We start from the raw sequence: 19,458 nt of genomic DNA, 5'->3' as shown, positions 1-19,458 counted from the left end.
ATTCACATTTACTGCCGTACGTCAGTGCAAATACTTCTAAATTTAAAGTTTTGAAATTAATCTCAAAAACTAGAACAAACTTGGAAATTTCAAAAGTTTTTTTTAAACTTACCTCAGAAACTGAGATTAATCTCATAAATGTTCTAGAAAAAAGTTGGAAATTTCGGTTTCAAAAGATTAATTTAATAAATTTTTGAAAAAAACAACTTGGAGATTTGTTTCAAAAGTGGAAAACTTGTTAGAAAACCTTTTTCCAGAACATTTCTGAGATTAATCTAAAAATTTCTTAATTTTTCTAACAAATTTTCCACGTTTCAAACTCAAAAAGTTCCTTGTTTTCTGCAATTTTTTCTTTCTGTCTTTGATGCATCTATTTACGCCGTCAAAGAAACAGGAAGTTGAACCTACCATAAAAGCGTGAAACATGTGTCCTCTGTTGCTTTGCGGATGCACCCTGCATCAGTTTGGAGTCTAATCTGTGAAGAAGGTGTGAGTGACAGCAGAACCTGATCTTCAGCTGTCTCATAAATTGCTCCATTGTCTCCTCGCTCTTGACACAGCCTCATGAAGCATGTGAGCTGCAGGGAAAACCAAAGCGCCGGAGGCCTTAGCATAACACTCATCCAACAATGACTGGCACTATCCACCAGAGGTAAGTCAACCTTAAAATTTTTAAATTAAAATAATGATTGTCTAAACATTTGTACACACCGGTTCTGTGTACATATGCCTTTGTCTAGACGGTGCGTTGCCGTAAAAGCTGGCAAAACAACATTAGCCTGGGAGAGCGCTGCGAACTATCAGTATCAAATGATGTCATCTGCCCATGTAATGTAAAGCTAAGATTGAACTCGATCAATTAGGATTTGCAGTGGAGCAGAAAATAGCTTATGACAGAGCTAAGGTGGAGGAATGTATGAGGAAAGTAAACTTTTCTCTCCTGCTGCACATTTACAACCAGTCTGCATGCATTCTGCTATTTACTGTGGGAAAAAAATATTGTAAATCCACTTCAGATGCTAAACACAAATACCAATCCCATCTGACTGACACCTTAATGTTTGAGTTTTACAACAAGACCTGCAGCTCTGCAGTGTTTCCTGACAGCCATCCTCAGACGGTTCCTTTATGTGAACAATGAATACGAAACAAATCAGACTAAAACAGAAGCTACTAAACTGTATAAAACTAAGTACACCCTTACTGCTTCCATTGGATTACACCCTGAAGTGATGCAAATTTAAAAACTTTGTAAAAGTTCAGAGTTTGGCAGGTTGTTGTCATTCAGTTTTGTGTATTAATTCAATTCCAGGGAGGAAAATAAGAGAATTAGAGAAACATTAAAGAAATTCTTGTTGCTAATTATTGATAATTAACATCAGTTTAATCAGTTTCATTAATTATTGAATTGTTGTGATGAATCTAAAATAAAATTAAACAATGCAATGCTCAGAGAAATTGCAAAAATCCCCAATAAACAGATTTAGAAGGAGAAAGCAATTTCTCTCTAAAAGAAGAATACTGCTCAGCCTCATAAGTTTCATTTGGAGAAATCAAAAATTTCTGGACAATTTCCAAACATGTACTTTGGACAGATGTTACCAAATTAGGTGTTATTGTGTAAACAGAGCCACAGACAACCGTCCAGAAAATGTCTGCAAACCTCAACGTACTCATGCAGGCATTTAAAGAAGAGTTCATATTTATTAAACAAAAAAAGAAATAACATTTAAACTAAATTTAAATGTGAGCTATTATTACAAAACAAAACATTTTCATAAAATATTTTGCACAAAAACATTGTTAGGTAATGAGATTTTAGTCTGCTCAGTTTTAGAATGAGCTGTTTTAAAGCCTATTGTCACTTTAAATGCAAACAGATTACGCAACTGAACATCTTTGAAAAGCAGAAGTGGAGCCTGCTGCACAACCAACAAAAACACAGCACGTGGTTTCTGGAATCTAAGTCAACAATAGAACACTTGTCTTTTCTAGCAGCCATTGTATGGAGCATACAGCAATAAAAACCAGCTGACCAAACGTTCTGGAACTCAGCTTGGGTTGCTAGGTAATGGGCAGTGTTCCGCTGGGGTTGCTAGGTAACAGGCATTGCCTCCTGATTTGGCTCGTTGCATTCAGAAGGTTTCTGAAACGGCTCACTTTCCAGACACCACAAAATAATGAACTTATTGCCATTTTTTTTTCTAAACTTTGGTTGCTTTTAGAAGCAGTGGAGACCCAAATGGAAGTATAAACACAAACAAATTTAGAATTTTTCACAACTAAACAACAAAACATGCATATTGCTTGAATCACACCTGCGGGCCTCCAGTAGAGTAAAAGCAAACAAACTTCAGAGTCAAATCAGTGGCTCTGTATAATGTCTCATTTGTAGCAGATGTTATCTGTGTGGACATTGGTATGTCAAGGTAGCTGAATAATGAATCAGTGAAAATTACTTATTACCTTCTCAGCAGCTTATCATCCTGATCTGCCCTCAAAAGTACCGCCGCTAACAGAAAACTTCCTCCCAGCAAGCAAGTCTGTGCAGCAGGTCATTCCAAACGGCAGCTCAGATCCTGTTTGTTGCCGGGCAGATCGCTCCGAGCCGCGGCTTGACGGGCAGGTGTAATAAGCTGGGGAGTCGAGATATCACCCTCAGGTGCAGCCGCAGGCGGGAATAATGACGAGTTAGCATCTGAGGATTCCTCGCCCATAACGTCGGCCTTTGTTCGAGTTGTTCTGCGGAGATTGGAAATATGTTCACGCTTGACGTGTTCTTGTAATACCCGTTAATGAGTGTCAGAAAGAAACCGCCATTCCAAATACCTTTTGGCGTCATGCGTCACTTCGGTGTGAAAACCACAAACCAAACTGGTGGTAAGATGTCACGTCTGTTAAATTAAAGGCTCAAAATTATCGATAAAACTAAAGTTTGCATGAAAGAAGCTTCAGTTACAACTGCGACCTCCATATGTTTGAGTAAAAATCATAAAAACTGACTCAGTTGTAGCGATTACATAAACAAACTGTATTTTTTTCCCATAATAAACTCATGCTTCCTTTTTTCTTTTTTTTATCTCGCCTACTTCAGGGGGCGGAGTGCGCCCCACAATGCTAAATGCTAAATGCTGTTAATCCTGCCCCAAGGCCCCAGACAACAGAAATACAAATTCGCAGCTGCTTTAATTACCGGCTTTCAAAAACACAAACAATAAAACGGCCCAGATAGAGACGCTGCTGCAAAACAAACCTCTAAGGTTAGGAAATTAAAAACACAAATCATATTTCATATTCTTCCTATTTTAACTTCTCTTCTTTGGCTACATGTTAAATCCAGAATTTAAAATTCTCCTTCTCACATCTAAAATCCTCAATAATCATCTCCATCATCCATCAGTGATGCTGCTGTGGGTTTAGGCTGCTTTCTTCTTCTTCTACTGCTCTCCAATTTGCATTATTTGTTATTTCAACTGTTAATTTCAGTTACAAAGTCAGTCTTCTATCACTTGTGAAGAACATTTCCAGGGTTAAAGGACTCATGTAAGGCTTAAAATCCATCAGTCTAGAGCTACTTTTGAATAGTAGTAAAATGAACACTGGCTACACTGAAATAATCATTACATTGAGAGAATTTAATGATTATTGCTTGTTTCATAATTGGTTATTGAATAATGTTTTTATGATGTAAAGCACTTTGAATTGCCTTGTTGCTGAAATACAAGTAAACTTGAGAAAAACCTGAACCTCATTGTGAAACTGTATTTTTTCAACATTTAGCAGAATATTGACAGTCTTGCACATATTTAAATCAATCAATCAATCAATCAATTTTTTTGTACAGCATATTTCAGCAACGTTCAAAGTACTTTACATCTTAAAAATAAAGTCATAAAAACACCACAGTCACTAATTGAGAAGCCAATAACAGACATTATATGTTGATGAGCGCCTTCATCAAAATCATTGACACACATCAAATACGATGTCAATGTCTCATTTATTATGGTTCCAAAGCAACTCTAAGCAGGAGGGTTTTTAGTTTTGATGTAAAGGAACTCGGTGTTTCAGCTGTTTTGCAGTTTTTTTGGAAGTTTCTTCCAGATTTGTGGAGGATAGAAGCAGAACATTTGTAATGGAAACACAGCTACTGTCTCGTTCTTTAAAAGGAGATGGACAATAGTGCTTTAACCTTTAGAAGTTGATTCAAAGATACATCTCAGTCACCAAACAAGCTGTGTCTGTTTCACGCTCCAGTAATTCCTCTCGCAGCACAAAGCCAGGCTCTGTTTGGCCCCGACCACCCGAGCCCCGCTTCTGAGCTTTTGATTATATTTTATGAGTCCTAATTGTGACTGACCTGGCCTCCCGGTGGCTTCATTTCATCAGAGGGAAGCCGGGTCCGGTCCCGCCTCCTGGTTGGGGCGTCTCTGCCCGTCGGCGCGGCTGTCTGCTGACCTCCACCTTCGCAGGACGGTGAGGGACACGTCTCAAGTTCATCCTCCCCCTGGGTGGCGCGCCTCTCGGCTTACCTCCACCTGTCCGCTGGGGCCGCCGGATTCCTTCACCCCTCGCCCTCCGGTTTCTCTGACACGCATCTCCTTTTACAACTTTTGTTTACCAACACCAAACAGGGGAAGACGCTATTCATCAGAGGTGAATCAGCCTCGTCCTAACAGAAACCCGGGTTGCCAGACTGGATTTAAACACATTGAGATGAAACGGCTTTGGGCTGCACAAAACATGGCCCGTCCAAAGTACAATAACCTAGCAGATCAAGGTTACTGTAGACATGTTGCATTTTATTGTTTAGATCTGGAAATTTTGAGCATTTTGAGCACAAACAGACGATTATTTTACATGCCATCCGTAGCCGCGCTGCCGCAGTAGAACAATCTGATTAACAAAATGAAACCTGGAGATGGAGGAGTTATTAATTTAGTGCAGTGCACCACAGCAAAGGAAACAAAACGCAGAAAAATCTTTCCAGAATAACTCAAAGACATTCGTATTATTCTATTTCGTGGCTCGCTATGACTATGCTACACGCAGACTCGTTGCCATAGTAACTGGCTAACAACAGCTGGACTAGTGTATCAGGATTCCACATCAACAAAAACACTCAAAGAGCAGAACATTCAGTCCATTACAGTTTTATGTTTTCAGGCTCAATCTTTAACTGAACAAAAAAATAATAATTATTCTGCAGCACATCTACATGTTAGTCATCAAAGTCAAGCTAGCATAAGTGACCTCTCCCTTGCTATTATTTTTTTTAGTTAAAACCTTTTCTTGACCTTATTATAAAGTTGTCATGGTGTTGATCCTTAGTAGCAAAGCACAGTGTCACTTTTTTCTATACTATTAAAACTAAAACATACTGAAATTATATCTATACTATCCGACATTTTATATATATTTATATCTGAAACTATTAACATGAGTTTCATTAGAGGTTGAGATCTGGGCTGATTTTTTTTTGGCAGGTTTTATGTCATGTTTGGGCTGGAAACTGTCAGTCAAACCTGGCAACCTTGACAGCAACTCAAACGTTAGCTCAGAGTGCAGCGACCGCCACCGCGCTCCGTTTCCATCCTGCAGTCCAGTGGCTGCTGCTTTCTTTAGTGGTAACATAAGAATCTGAGTCTAACCCTTTATTAAACTGCAGATTCCTCGCTGTTTGCTTAACCTCGAAGTGACTCCAGAGTCACATTTGTTCTCTACAGCGGAAAATGGCCGCTCCTTGACCAGATTCGCTTTGATGGAGTAATGAAAACAAATGAGTGTAACACGATAATTTATTGAGGAGGGACGCACTTTCAAAGCCGACACCGGAGGGCGGAAGGGAGGGCTGAGGTGCAACCAGGGAAACACTAAGCTATGTTTGTCATCACTCTCAACATCGTCTCTTGTACAAATTATTTCCTCCAGTTCCCTTCAGAGTATTAGTCTTCTGAGGGGTTCGATTAATCAAAAGGAAGCACAGTTCCATATGCCGTCGACCGACCCACTGTGGATTTCCATCCATACGTCACTGTTCTGCTCCCGGAGTTTTTCTTCCTCAAAATTAATGCAAAACAACAAAAAACCTCAATGCATGGTTTTAAAACACAGAGCGTTAAAAGGGTTTTTATTCACGTTAAACTTTCTCACATTTTGCCCTGTTGCAAACACAAACATCTATGTATTTCTAGTAGGAGAGAGAAAACAATGCAATATTGTGTAATATTACGTATATTCCAGACATAGTGTGATTTTATAGCACAATCAAGCAAATATGTAACCATCACTTGTTATAACATGTTGTACATATCAAACATGACTTAAAGGTGACATATGATGCTCCCATGAACAGGTTAGGATAGGTTAGTGCACAATAACAAACATGTTCATGACATCGTTTTGCACAAAATCATTCTTAGTTAATGAGATTTTAGTTCCAGAATGAGCTTTTTTATGCCGTCTTGTCACTTTAAATCCAAATAAGCTTCTGCTGGCCACGCCCTCGGATGCTCAGTTATACCACCAAACATCTTTGAAAAGCAGAAGTGGAGCCTCCTGCACAACCAGCAAGAATTTATCAACTGGTTCCTGGATGGTGAGTCAACAACAAAACACTTGTCTTATCCAGTAGCCATTGTACACCAGCTGACCAAACATGCTGGAGCTCCGCTGGGGTTGCTAGGCAACGGCACAGTACACGTTGAATGTGACTCAACATTCAGAAGGATTTTGAACCAGCTCAAAACCAGATACCAAAAAACATTGACTAAGTGTTTCCTGTTTGAATGTCTGAAATGCTACTAGCTGGCAGTTATTAGCCTGGCTATTGAGAACAATAACTGATAAATCCTACTGACTCTTTGACTCGCAACTGAAACGGAGTCCGAGATAAACAGATGGACACAACAACTGCAATCAGCTTCCCCGACTCTGAAAAGCATCCCACAGCATATTGCTGCCACCACCATGCTTCAATACTGCTTTGGTGTGTTCACAGCAATGTGCATAATTGGTTTCACTGCAAACACACAAAATCTTACCAACTATTTTTGGTCTATTTCCTAGAACAAGTATCTTTGTATACTTGAAATAAGACAAAACTAACTTATAAGTAACTGGTAAGTAAGATATTAAGGTTCATAGTCAATAATTTTATTGATAAAAAGTTCTAGTTCGATTGGCAGATTATTTCATTCATAAAATTGGGAAAATGTTGAGTGGAACAAGTAAATTTTCTGTAACAATATTCAGAAATTATTATGCTTGCTCCTTTATGTTGCTGAAAAGTTTCTTATAAGTTAGTGTTATTTATGTAGCCAAGAATTTTACTCCAAAACGTTTAACTTTCTCTCGTATGTTTGACTTCTTGTGGGTTTCCTTCAATAGTGATTTTGTAAAAGAAACGACTTCTGTTGAGAGATTTTTCTTTATGTTGGTCCATCTTGTAAAACTCCAATAAACTACATTAAAGTCTAAAGTTGTAATGTGACAAAATGAGGGAAAGAGTCATTTTTCAAGCTCCTGCAAGAGATTTTCACCCTAATTCTGTTCTAAAAATGGATGCAGAGGACTTGACCTGATTTTCCATGCATGAATTGACTTGAAGACATAATAAACATAATTTTCTCTGCATATACTCTGTATTACCAGCTATTTAGACAGAGTTATTTTCCACATGCTCACCTGTTGTTCTCACTGCCACTCTCTGGCGGTATAATAACATTCCCGCTGGAGAGTAACATCTTAATTCACTCTTATCACTTTTGGTCGTCTGGCTTCCAGTCAAGCTGGGGTCCTAGAGGTGGAATGAGTTTGGCGAGGAAGGAACACACATAGCGGTACAGTTAGCGGAAAAAGAGACGGAAAATTGCCTGCATAAGCAGGAGAGATAGAGTTTCATCGCTGAAAACGCACACTCGTCTTTGGCGGACTTCAAACACTTAATCGGCAATCATTTCTCAATGAGCCCCGGAGGAGCACACTTTAGAGCCGCACCAAACAGTCCGCCGCTTTGTGCGCTCTAATCCCTCACGGTTATGCATCATGGGGAGCCGCCGGTCGTTGTTCAGGCGGAGGTTAACCCCCGGACAGACAGAGAGGAGCTGCAGCATCAGGGAACACTTTCCGCTGGCGCACACTGCAAAAACACAAAACCTTACCAACCAGCTTCTAGTCCAAATATCTGAAAACACTTAATATAACACAAAACTAACTCATATGTAACTTTTCAGCAACTTATCGGAGCTTATTTTGAAACAACTTAGAGGGGCAGTATTATGTAAAATCGACTTCTTTACACATCATGTTATAAAAACATGGTGCAAAACACCTGGGTGGACTTAGCCCCGCCTTCAACAACCAGCTCCTCCTCAGAGCTGCAGTTTCCCATGCAGCGCCCCCACTCTGCTCCTTCAGACTAGCCAGCAGCAATCAGCAAACACCTACTCAGCTAATTATAGGAGCAACTTCTCAGTGAAACTCTGGTAAAAGTATTACTAAAGGGTCGATAGAGGAGCCATGATGACTTCCTGAAGGCGGAGCTTCAGAAAAAGTATGAGTTTCTTAAAGAGACAGAGGCCCAATTTCAAGGCGTTAAATTAAGAAGTCAAATTTCTTTTGAGCCATATATAGCATTATAATAACTGCAGTTAACATTCATGATGCAGTAAAAAAAGCACTATGTGACTGGGAAATACATAACACTGCCCCTTTAATATTGATAAACTAGTACCATTAGAACTTTTTCATCAATATTAAGGAATTATTTACTTACAACAAGCTCCTATATCCACCTGAAAAGTTACTTTTAAATTAGTTTTGTCTTATTTCAAGTGTGCTGAGGCATTTGCAGTTGAAACTAGACCAAATACACTTGGTGAGATCTTGTGTTTTTGCAGTGCAGCTCTCGAATTAACATTGTCTTTTGATGTGGAGGCTGGTTGGATGCAAATGAAACATGATCCCAGAAATGGCTTCTCTTCTGCCTCGTTAGGCTCTGCGCAGAGGCTGGACTGAGACCTGCTTGAATCACACATGTGACCGCTCCACTTCACAGACGCACACAGACACACAACTGTCTTCCTTCAACTCCTCTCTCACTCCCATCTTGATTGTGTCCACATTGCTTGGGAAAAAAATCCAAACATCACTTAACCTGGCTGGTGGAGGAGTGTGTTTGTGCGGCGAGGAAAATCTCCTGGCTCTGACTGCGTCTCATTAATGAGAAAAGATGAGCGTTCCCCTCTGCAATTAAGAGTCAATCTCCTGCATTAGCTCACCGCCCCGCGGCCACACACGCAGCACAAAGACAACAGGCCGTCCTCTGTCACTCATTTCTCCCATGATAGATTAAATTAGACGCTCACCTGCTGAAGCCTAAACTTGGACAAGGAACTGCTGATATTTGATCATTTCAAACAAGTGTCACAAAGAATTAAACAGTCAAAATAATTTAAAAAAATAAAGAGATTGAATCGCATGAACTCTTTTCAAGAAATGTATTTTTATACAGGTAAATGATTGCATTTGTTGGAACACAATACACAAAGAATACACTGAGAGAATAAGTGAAAACATAGACTTTTCTTATTATTACTGCAAAAAAACGCAACATCTTACTAAATATTTTCTAGTTTCTAGCGCAAATATCTTAGGTTGTTTTCCCATCTGATAGTCCGGTAGGCTCAGATCGATTCAAGGACAAAGTTGCAACATTTGTTACATTTTTCAGCAGCTGCGGTTTGCTTTCTTGTCAAAAAACAAAAACAAACAAATCCTTTAAAAAGGTTCACCTCCTCGCCTGTGGGGGCGCTGCTTCGAGAAGGAACACAAAAAGGAAAACAACACAAAAACCTTAGAAGCCACTGAACGCAACGTTCTTCTCCGCAAAATGTAAACATAAATGGAGTTGCATCAGACTTATGTCTTTGGTAAAAAACCAAAAGTCATTTGTCCAACCAACGCTAGACTTCTGCATTTGTTTTGGCTGTCTTTACCCAGAATGCCCTGCGTTGTAGTCCGCTTCCTCTTTCTGCGATGTTCAAATACGCATTCAACCCACACCAGAGTTCACCTCAACCGTACCGAGAAAGAGGTTTATAGCAGAGCTCAGGTTTTTGGTCAATTACGCATTCACACTTTCCTATACGAACCGAATTATCCAGACAAATGAACTGGAGTCGGATTAACCCAACTGAACAGGACTGGTATGAACGCACCTTTACTTTTGTCTTATTACAAGTAATTTTTCAGGAAGAAATAGGAGCTTGCTTGTAGTAAATAATTCTTGATTTCTTTTTGTTCCTCTAGCAGATTTTTTACACATTACAAGACATTTTTCTTATTATAAGTGAACACATTCACTATTCAAGAATTACAGACTAAAATCAAGCTCATATTTCTTGCTGAAAAAAATAAGTTTTAGCTAGTTTTGTCTTATTTCAAGTGTACTAAGATATTTGTTCTAGAAAGTAGATAAAGAAAGTTGGTAAGATTTTGTGCGTTTGCAGTGCAGCTGCAGTAGTAGAAACACACAAAAAGGTTTTACTGCGATTCAGACTTGAAAGGTCAGGTTTCTGCCACTCCTACAGTGTGAACTTCAGGTTTTCCCGTTTTGCTGCTACACGCTTTAATTGCTGCAGGTCATGTTGACCCCTTTTCCTCACTATGCTATTTGCTCCTGTTCCTCTTCATTCATGCATTATTTGCAATTACCGCTGTCATTAACTTTGTGAACTCTCTTTGTTTTTCTCTCTCACAGAAAGTATTCTTAACCCTGAGCTTCTGTGCTCAGCCTCGTATCTGTTCTCCACAAAACTGTTGAGGGAAATATTACAACAGTTTACTAAGATGTTCTTGTTTGCATATTTTTTTCTCATTGTCTTATGTCAGATCAAAAGTCTCGCTTTTTTTAGAACAGTTAGAATTTAGAAAATTATTTCTATTTGCTAAATGCCACAATAATGAGAAAGAATGTCAGATATTTATTTATGAATGTCTTTAGAATCAGAGGTTTACTTACATTACCATGTTTTTGTTTTAAAATATGTTAAGTTGACAGAAAATTTGAAAATATCACTTTGTTATGTTATTGGAAGACATTACTAACAATACCTAAAATCCTAAAAAGGGCAAACATAAAAATATAATTAAAATAAATATCAATGTTTTTCACTTTATCCATGCTTTGTCACTTTATTCGCAGAAGTTTGTAGACTGGTACAGACGGGCAAAGGTTACAGAGTTCCAGTGAATAAAAAATATATGTACTATACTATATACAGCTCTGGAAAACATAAGAGACCACTTAAAATCTTCAGTTTCTCTGATTTTACTAATTCCAAGCAAAAATTTTGTATTTGTTTGCGGAAAATAAGAAATGGTCAAAGTAAGGGAAAATATGCTTTCAGACCTCAATTAATGCGAAGACAACAAGTTAATATTGATTTAGAAACAACAATACTAACGTTTTAACTCAGGAAGAGTTCAGAAGTCAATATTTGGTGGAATAACTGGGAGGTTTTCTATGGGGTTCAGTGCAGCGGTCTCTTCATATTTTCCAAAGCGGCATATATAAAATAATTACAGCAATGCTTAGCCTGGTGGGGTGCAACTTAAGCCTGGTGGCCCGCCAAGCTTATATTACACTGGGGAAACTCTTTATTAGTGCATTATTTGTCGCAGACTCTATTGCCACAAATAATACCAAAATCTCAATTTTCCCATGTACACACACAAATAAAATACAGGTTTCTTAAACCTTTTCAGATGATCGTTTTTAGTGATATTAAACTGAGTTTCTGTGTGGATGAAAGGCCAAAATGCTGAAATATGTATTTGTCTTCCTCGATATTCCAATACGTGTGGATTTAAACATAGATATATTCCCCAAATAACGTTCCACTGAAATATCTACGAATACTAAAAGGTTACTGCAGGTTTTTTTGTTTCTTTTGATGTTGTTATATTTTCTTTCACTTTCTTTTCCAATCCATTTTAATCTCAAATTATGCTTTTAAATTTCACCATAGCCGACATATTACAGATGTACACACCACTTGAAAGGTGTTTTTCTGTTTATTATGTTTCACCCTCATGATTCTGGAGGACCAGAAACCCAAACAGAGCCATTGAATGGAGTGGCTGCGATGGTCACAGGGGTTTTCAAGAGTCTACCAGAAAATGAGAGACAAGTGGAGGAGAGCGAGTTGGGCTGGGCTGGCATAATGAGTGACATATTGTGAAATCTTTACCTACAAAGCAGAGTCTTCTTCCATGCAAATGAGACTCACTTGATAAGGATCTGTTTGATGGGACACATGCGGAATACGAGGCAGCTAATTCCCTCATTAGTATTCAACAGAGCTGATTGGCAAAGACTGGCGAGGGAGCCAGCCGGAGAGCATTTCTGCAAAACCCAATATTGATTTGTTTAATGGTGTCAGGGAGTCAAAAATCACAAATCTCCTGTCGATTGTTTATGAGGCTGTTTAGCGGGCCAATAGATGCCCCTCGCTTAATTAATACCTCATTACGGCGATGTGATTATATGCTTGAACTGTTAATGGGGCCCCTGAATTTCAAAGAACAGCATAAAAGGTGTTTTGACAAACGGAGCTGGGGAAAACGCCATATCTGATGAGCCTCGGTGCGTTTGTGGATGTGGGGACTCTTGTTTGTTTCCTCTGGATTTTGTGCCCAAATTATTCACAAGGCAGCAGCGCTTGAAGGCAAAACATTTCTCTTTGTTGGACTCATTTCACTTTTTATGACTGGGCGTCCGTGCAATCAAAAATACCTGATGTCTATGGCAGGCTACATCTATGTCTGACTATCTGTAATTACATTCTAGACGTCTAAAAATGCATTTTGATTTTCCAGAATAGTAAATTAAGATATCCATCCATCCATCCACCCACCCACCCATCCATCCATCCATCCATCCATCCATCCATCCATCCATCATCTTACACGCTTATCCCTTGTGGGGCAGCCAGGGTTGCTGGTGCCTGTCTCCACCAGTTAACAGGCGATAGGCGGGCTAACCCTGAACAGGTCACCAGTCCATCACAGTAAATTATAATATATGCATGTTCATTCTGACTAGTAAGAACAACACTTCAAGAGATCTCAAACTACAGCAAATTGCGATTTGATACATCAGTCTACATTTTGCCACATGATTCAATGTTTAACTACGCGAGTCCACTCTCCTGCTTTGCTTCAAATGACAGCGAAGCGACGGAGGCGGCTGCAGTTCACATAAGTAAGCACACAGAGCCGATCTGAATGGCTCTTCATTTAACTGCCCATAAAGAGAGTGATAATGGCTCAGGTTTATGAGGACTCAGCCCAGTAAGGAAGGCTTTTACAGCCTCGGCTGCTGTTGTTGTTATTCCCACTGTTCCTCGATGGCCACTAAAGCGGAAAAATGGATCCGCTCTCTGGGCTGAAACATGAAGCTGGGCTTATTCTTCCTCTCTTTCTCTTTTTGTGTGAAAGGCGCCCAGGCATTTGCCTGCATGGTTATGGAGTTAAATGCTCAGCTCCATGGCTGGGTCTGCATACATCCCCCCTCCCGTCTATTTCATTCCCCCTGACAGGATTAGCAGGTCTCCAGTGTTAGAAATACATTAAGTGGACCTTTGCAGTCACTTATTATGCCTGATTATGCAGCTGGAATGGGGAAGGTAGGCTGTGTTTGTAGTTAAATAACTTCTCAGATGCTTTTCTCTTCTTTTTTTTTTAACAGCAGCAATCTTCAAAGCATGAACGGGTCAGCGGCTCAGGCACAAAGCCGAGATTGATTTCCACCCTCCTACTCTTTGTTCCCGTGATTTAAAGAGGACAGGTTCTACTAAATTAGTTTGTCTGTGTTATTAATGGAACAGCCAATTAAACCCCCCAATACGCCGGTGTCACGGCTAAACAATGGAGCTAAACAGCCGGCTGGCAGCGGCGGGGGTTAATGAAATGGTTAACTTATGCTGATGTATAGATAGGATTAGGATCCATCTGGGCAGCGTGCCACTCCATTAGTGTGAAGTCTATGCTCTTGAAATACCAGAGTCCTAACAGCTGTCCGTTTCCTCAACAAGTACAGCAATCTTTGTGGAAATGATGAGTTCTGTGACATCGGCCGACGCTGCAGACGTGCCCGGCTTCGGCTCGGCGTGCTTTGACAGCTGGTTGAGGCAACAATCCGAGTCGAAACAAGTGGACGATTGAGGCGGTCTGAGAACGTTTTCCATGAAATCAGCAGAGGCGGCAGTGATTGACGGGCGGGAAAGAGAAGGAAATATCATCAGGAATCATATGTTGCTATGTTTTCCTGACAGAAATGAAGGTTAGGGGTTCAGTTATGAAAAGATGGAATTGTTTTTTTTTCTTCTGTTTTCAGCTGCATCAGAGCTCAGGTGGTCCAGAATTAGAAAGTACAGCGCCGCCAAATTTTAGTAGTTTCTGTAACTCAAGAAACCTTAACAGCCTGGCCTCTTATTTCTTACCCACCCATTTAATACTATAACATAACGTCCATAATAGAGCGTTTCATAAAACCTCTAAGAAAATAAATCACATTTTCATCTCTAAAGTACTCCTACAAAACCACCTAAATGTTTTTTCATGTTTTTCCACAGTAACTTTTGTAAAATGTGTTTTTGATATATTTGCAATATAAAACAGATAATCTCTGAACTACTACTGCCGTCTGAAGAAATGAGCTGCTCCCGATCAAAAACAACCAATCACAGCCAGGAGGAGGGTCTTAGCGCTGCCAATCATGTTTGTGTATGTGTTGCTCAATGTGCAAATGATTGAGAAACCACTTACTGTTCCAGAAAAGCCATTTATCCACCATCATGCAAACTAACCTTAGCATAAAAAGCTAAGGTTAGAAAGGAAGGCAAAGGGTGTGAGCAGCACATACACAAGCATGACAGACTTGAGTCAATCCAAGTGTAACCTGATTATTCATTGCAATTCTCATGGATATGTCACTCTTAAGGTTGAGCCAAAACCAAAAAAGCATTATCTGTATGCAGTGGGTTTGGGAACACAACCACCTACAAATAGCTGAAATTTGTGAATACCTGCGACGCTCTTTTTTATACCTGCCTATTTTCATACTTCAAACACCAAATGTACATTTACATCCATTAATAGGCACAGAGGAAACCGTTTTTGAGCTACGTCAGAAGCTATCTTTGCACTTTGGAGTACAGCCAATCAGGGCCGTAGAAACAAAATGGCGCTTCTGCATTGGCTGCTTTGAAAGCTTCAGTTATAACTATGTCTCAATATTTCATCTTCTCAAACTGCTTCTTCCTTTCTAATATTTTAGATATTCCTTTGCTAAGAAGTCTAATTTGCTCATTTCCCTTTAATAATTTTGAGTTACATTCCACTGAAAACTGAACTGCAAGTAGTTCGGGGTTCACTGTATTTATATTTTGAAGTGCAGATGGAATAATAAGGTACAAATTCGTTAAAAAGCAGTGAAATCTTCTTTTAATTTATAATCAGACAGATTTTTATGCATTGTGATCATCCATGCGCCCCCCAGACTGTGCCGCCCTGGGCAGTGTGTCAAAAATTAAAATTTGGGTTCGTGGAGTCGTTTTTTTTCTCATCACCACTCAGTTGGTCCAACGTTTGAGAACTTTCATTTTCTCCTCCATTGTGTTTCTCTTTCTTTACTAGCGAGAAACACAATGGAGAAAAATGGTTCAGTTAAACGACTTAAGATGTTTAATGTTCCTGCTTCAGGTGGAGAGAAGCTCCAGGATGTGCATGAAATCTCAGCATTAAAGGGATGATCCACTTCTTCTGGAGCGAAATACCAGCTAAAGGCATCAGACAGAGCGAGGAAAACGGCATCTTTCTCACTAGATGGCTGTTATACTGACATATTGTGAATAAAACTCCAATTTATGGCAATTATCCACGTTGAAGGGAGGATTGCAAAGCTAAGCCTCATTTTACCAAACCTTTTTACTGGAATACAGCAGATAACAGGTGAAATAATTTTTCACTCACTATAAGTTGTTTTCTTATGTGCTCAATATTAAACTAAGCATATAATATTTTTATCAAACAAATTAGTGCACTTTTTGAAGGATAATTACTTAATCTCAAAATTTATTTTGAGATTAATCTAATATTTATAGATGTATATCTAAAAAATTTATAAAACAAATTATAAAATTTCCGCCAAAAAATTCGTAAATTTTAAGATTAATCTCGGAAACTTTGCAGAAAGAGCAAGGAAACGTGAAAAGTAGAAGATTTGCTACATTAAATTGGACATTTTCTTTTTTTTTTCTTTTTAGAAAAAACAGGACATTTCTGAGTTTAAAGTCAAACATTTCCTAGAAAGAACTCAGAAATTTTGAGATAGTCAGAAATTTTCTAAGAAAGGCTTTTTAAAAATATTCCAAACGTACTTTTTTGACTTTTCGACTGCAGACGTCTTTTTCTAGAAAATTTCTGAGGTTAACCTGAAAGTTGTTTTTTTTTAGCTAATTTTCAACTTTTGAAACTCAGAAATTTCACCGTTTCTGCTAGAAATGTCTGAGAATCTCCTAATTTTGATATTTTTCTAGAAAATGCTAAACTTTTGAAACTCTGAAATTTCCTTGTTTTTTTTCTTCTAGAAAAACTGTTAAGATTTTCATCAAACTTTCAGGTTTTTCTAGAATACTGGTTGACTTTTTTTGTAGAAAATAACAAAAAAATGTAAAGTTTTTCTAGAAGATTTTTGACTTTTGAAACTTAGAAATTTCTTTGCTTTTTTTTTCTAGAAAATTTCTGATATTAATCTCAAAATTTCTGAGTGTTTTTCTAATAAAATTTTAAACTTTCGGAACTTAGAAATTTCTGTGTTTTTTTTCTAAAAGAAACTCACAGATTAACTTACATTTTTTGTCAGGTGTGTACACCTGCTTCATTTTTTATTTTAAATCCATTTTGGCCCTGATACGCTGTCATTGAATCGGGATTTTCTGTAGAATCGTACGTTTTCTGCGCCTCCTCACCGCCGGACCAGCTGACGGAGCGTTCTGGTATTTCTTAGCGGTGAGGTCACACTGGGCCTCCACACATCACACACCTCGGGCCATCTGAGTCCGGACCCATCACATCTGGCCCTGAAGACCAGCGACCGCCCCCCCCACTGCTCAACATGCACCACTGGTTCCCATTTAACACCTGTTCGGCCTAATTTCCATTTTCGGGGACGCTGCGGATTTCAAATCATTTATCACTTCCCAAAGTGCTTCCACATGTGCGCTCGCCTTTTCCCGGTGTGCAGGGTTCTCGCCTCCGGCCAACCTTTTCCAAATGTATTAAAATTCAGTTTGGCCCAAAGAAGTTCAGACACTGATGTTTCATTGTGGTGATGTCTGGTAATTATTAGCCTAAATTACAGCTCCAGCATGTGACTTGACAGGCCGGACTCCATGTTTAAAATGAGAGATGGGGCGACGGAGGTAGGCCCAAGGTGGTCTGTCACGCCTTGTGCGTTTCTGAAACTTCTCCCCCCTCTGCAGCCGATGTCAGTCAGGACGAAGCCACTCCGTCGCCGTGGAAACACTCGTGTGGTTGGAGGCCTGGTGGGTGAACGCCGCTTTCCGCCACGTCAAGCTCCGACGCACGACAAACTCCAGCTGGAGTCCGGTTGATATTTAAGGTCAAAGTTCACACTGTGACACCAGGATTAGATCTCAAAGTGGGAAACCATTTGAATAAAAGTTAAATCAGATTATATTCCAAACTGTTTAAGTCCAACAGCATGGCTGGAGCACGTAATTGGTTGTGACAAAGAATTACAATGGGACTTCTGAATGAACGACGCAGTTTAATTTGAAACGGCTCGTAAATTTTACTTTTCAGGCATTTTCAAGGTAATATCTCACACTTTTCCAGCACCACACTTCTGTCATTAAAAATAATAGAAATGAACTGAAGAGAGACGATTATGTATTATTACTGTTACTATTAATATATTGTAATAATATTCTACAGAAGGGACAAAATAAAATAGACTGTAATAAAATTTTACGTTTTGAAATATTTTATACACGTGATTGAACTGAGAACAAAAACATGTTTAATGTATAAAATATGAACAAACTGCTATTTCAGCTACACTGATCAATAAGTCTTTGAGTCATTAAGAATAATCAATAGTCAATACTTTAAAACGATCCAAACAAATCTTGCTAATATAAAGACTTTCCTGCTCAAATTAAATACTTAAGCCCAAAAAACAAAAAAGTTAGAAAGTTACTGGTTTGCTTAAAAACCTCGGTTTGAGTTTGGTTGAAGTGAACTCTGGTGTGGTTTGAATGCATATGTGAATGCCAATCGGATCAGAGACCGCTCCAAAACAAGGAAGCGGACTACAGCGTAGAGCATTCTGGGTAAATACAACCAAAACAAACATGTGAGCCTAGCGCTAGCTGGAGAAACGGCTCCTGGTCTTTTGTCAAGAACAAATAACCTCTAAAATCTCATACTACTCCATTTTTATTTAGATTTTGTTGCGCTTAGCGTCTTCTTCAGAGGTTTTCATATCGTTTTCTTCAGTGGTTCTTGTTGCAGCGCCCCCACTGGTGAGGAGGGGAACAGGCATTTCAATTAGTTTGGTTTATTTGACACAACGGCGCGTGAAAGAAAACCACAGCAGGTGAAAATTTAACAAATGTTACTATTTTGGTTCCCAACCAAACCAAATCTACTGAATTATCAGATATGAAAACACCCTGAGATTAGCAATAGTTCATTTAACTCAAGTAAACAATTCGCAAAAGTAATTATTTCCCAAAAAGTTACTCAAGGAAGTGTAACGAGCTGCTACTAATTGAGGTAATTCATGCTTGACTTTTTTCAAAATGGCCGAATTAAACTGGAAGAAAAGAATGGGTCAAAATTCACAGAAATAAACAAAACCTTCGTTGAGAAACTGCATTTTGTTTTTGTTCAGGTGATTCTTGCGTGATCCTAAAACTAAAAAGAAGAAGCAACAAAAAACAAACAGGAGCTGAAGACATTTGTGACGGGGAAACAGTTTTCCCAGCACTGTCGTAAACAAATGGACAATCAGTAAAAGAAAAGTTCCCAAATACAACAGATGAAAACACAGCAGGGGTCTAATTGTGTCACCATCAAATTAAATAATAAGCAAAATTCAATTGGATTAGAAACTTATCATCAGCACACTTTTCATGTTCAAGGGTATTTGGTGCAGACTTGGGGAGAAGAGATATTTTCATAAACACACAGGAAAAGGAAAATTGTTTAATCTAATTGAAAAAAGGAAATTAGTGTTTACAAAGTAAGATTTTTTTTTATTTCTGAGGAGCTGAGCTCCTTCTTCAAGTGGGGAATGTATGAAACTGTGCTGTAAGTGTTCTTAATTAAAGTAGGCTGTGAAAATGTGCACTAATCAGATATGGT

At 38.9% G+C, this 19,458-nt stretch overlaps 1 long non-coding RNA gene across 3 annotated transcripts in view; it reads right to left on the bottom strand.

Annotated features, from left to right (window-relative positions):
- Positions 1–5,791: 5,791 nt before the first annotated feature.
- LOC114137834 (uncharacterized) overlaps positions 5,792–19,458 on the bottom strand; it is a 75,040-nt gene continuing 61,373 nt past the window's right edge. For 2 of the 3 annotated variants that reach the window (XR_003594111.1, XR_003594115.1), the window contains exons 5-6: positions 7,687–7,798; positions 5,792–6,056 (exon numbers count right to left, since the gene is read on the bottom strand). This is a non-coding gene — a long non-coding RNA (uncharacterized LOC114137834). Of the gene's footprint in view, positions 6,061–7,686; positions 7,799–19,458 lie in introns of all 3 variants that reach the window. The other variant, XR_003594112.1, reaches the window with a different exon arrangement.

This window comes from Xiphophorus couchianus, chromosome 22 (assembly GCF_001444195.1).
Source record: "Xiphophorus couchianus chromosome 22, X_couchianus-1.0, whole genome shotgun sequence".
Classification (NCBI taxonomy): Eukaryota; Metazoa; Chordata; class Actinopteri; order Cyprinodontiformes; family Poeciliidae; genus Xiphophorus; species Xiphophorus couchianus.
This window is presented reverse-complemented; position numbering and strand designations above follow the sequence as displayed.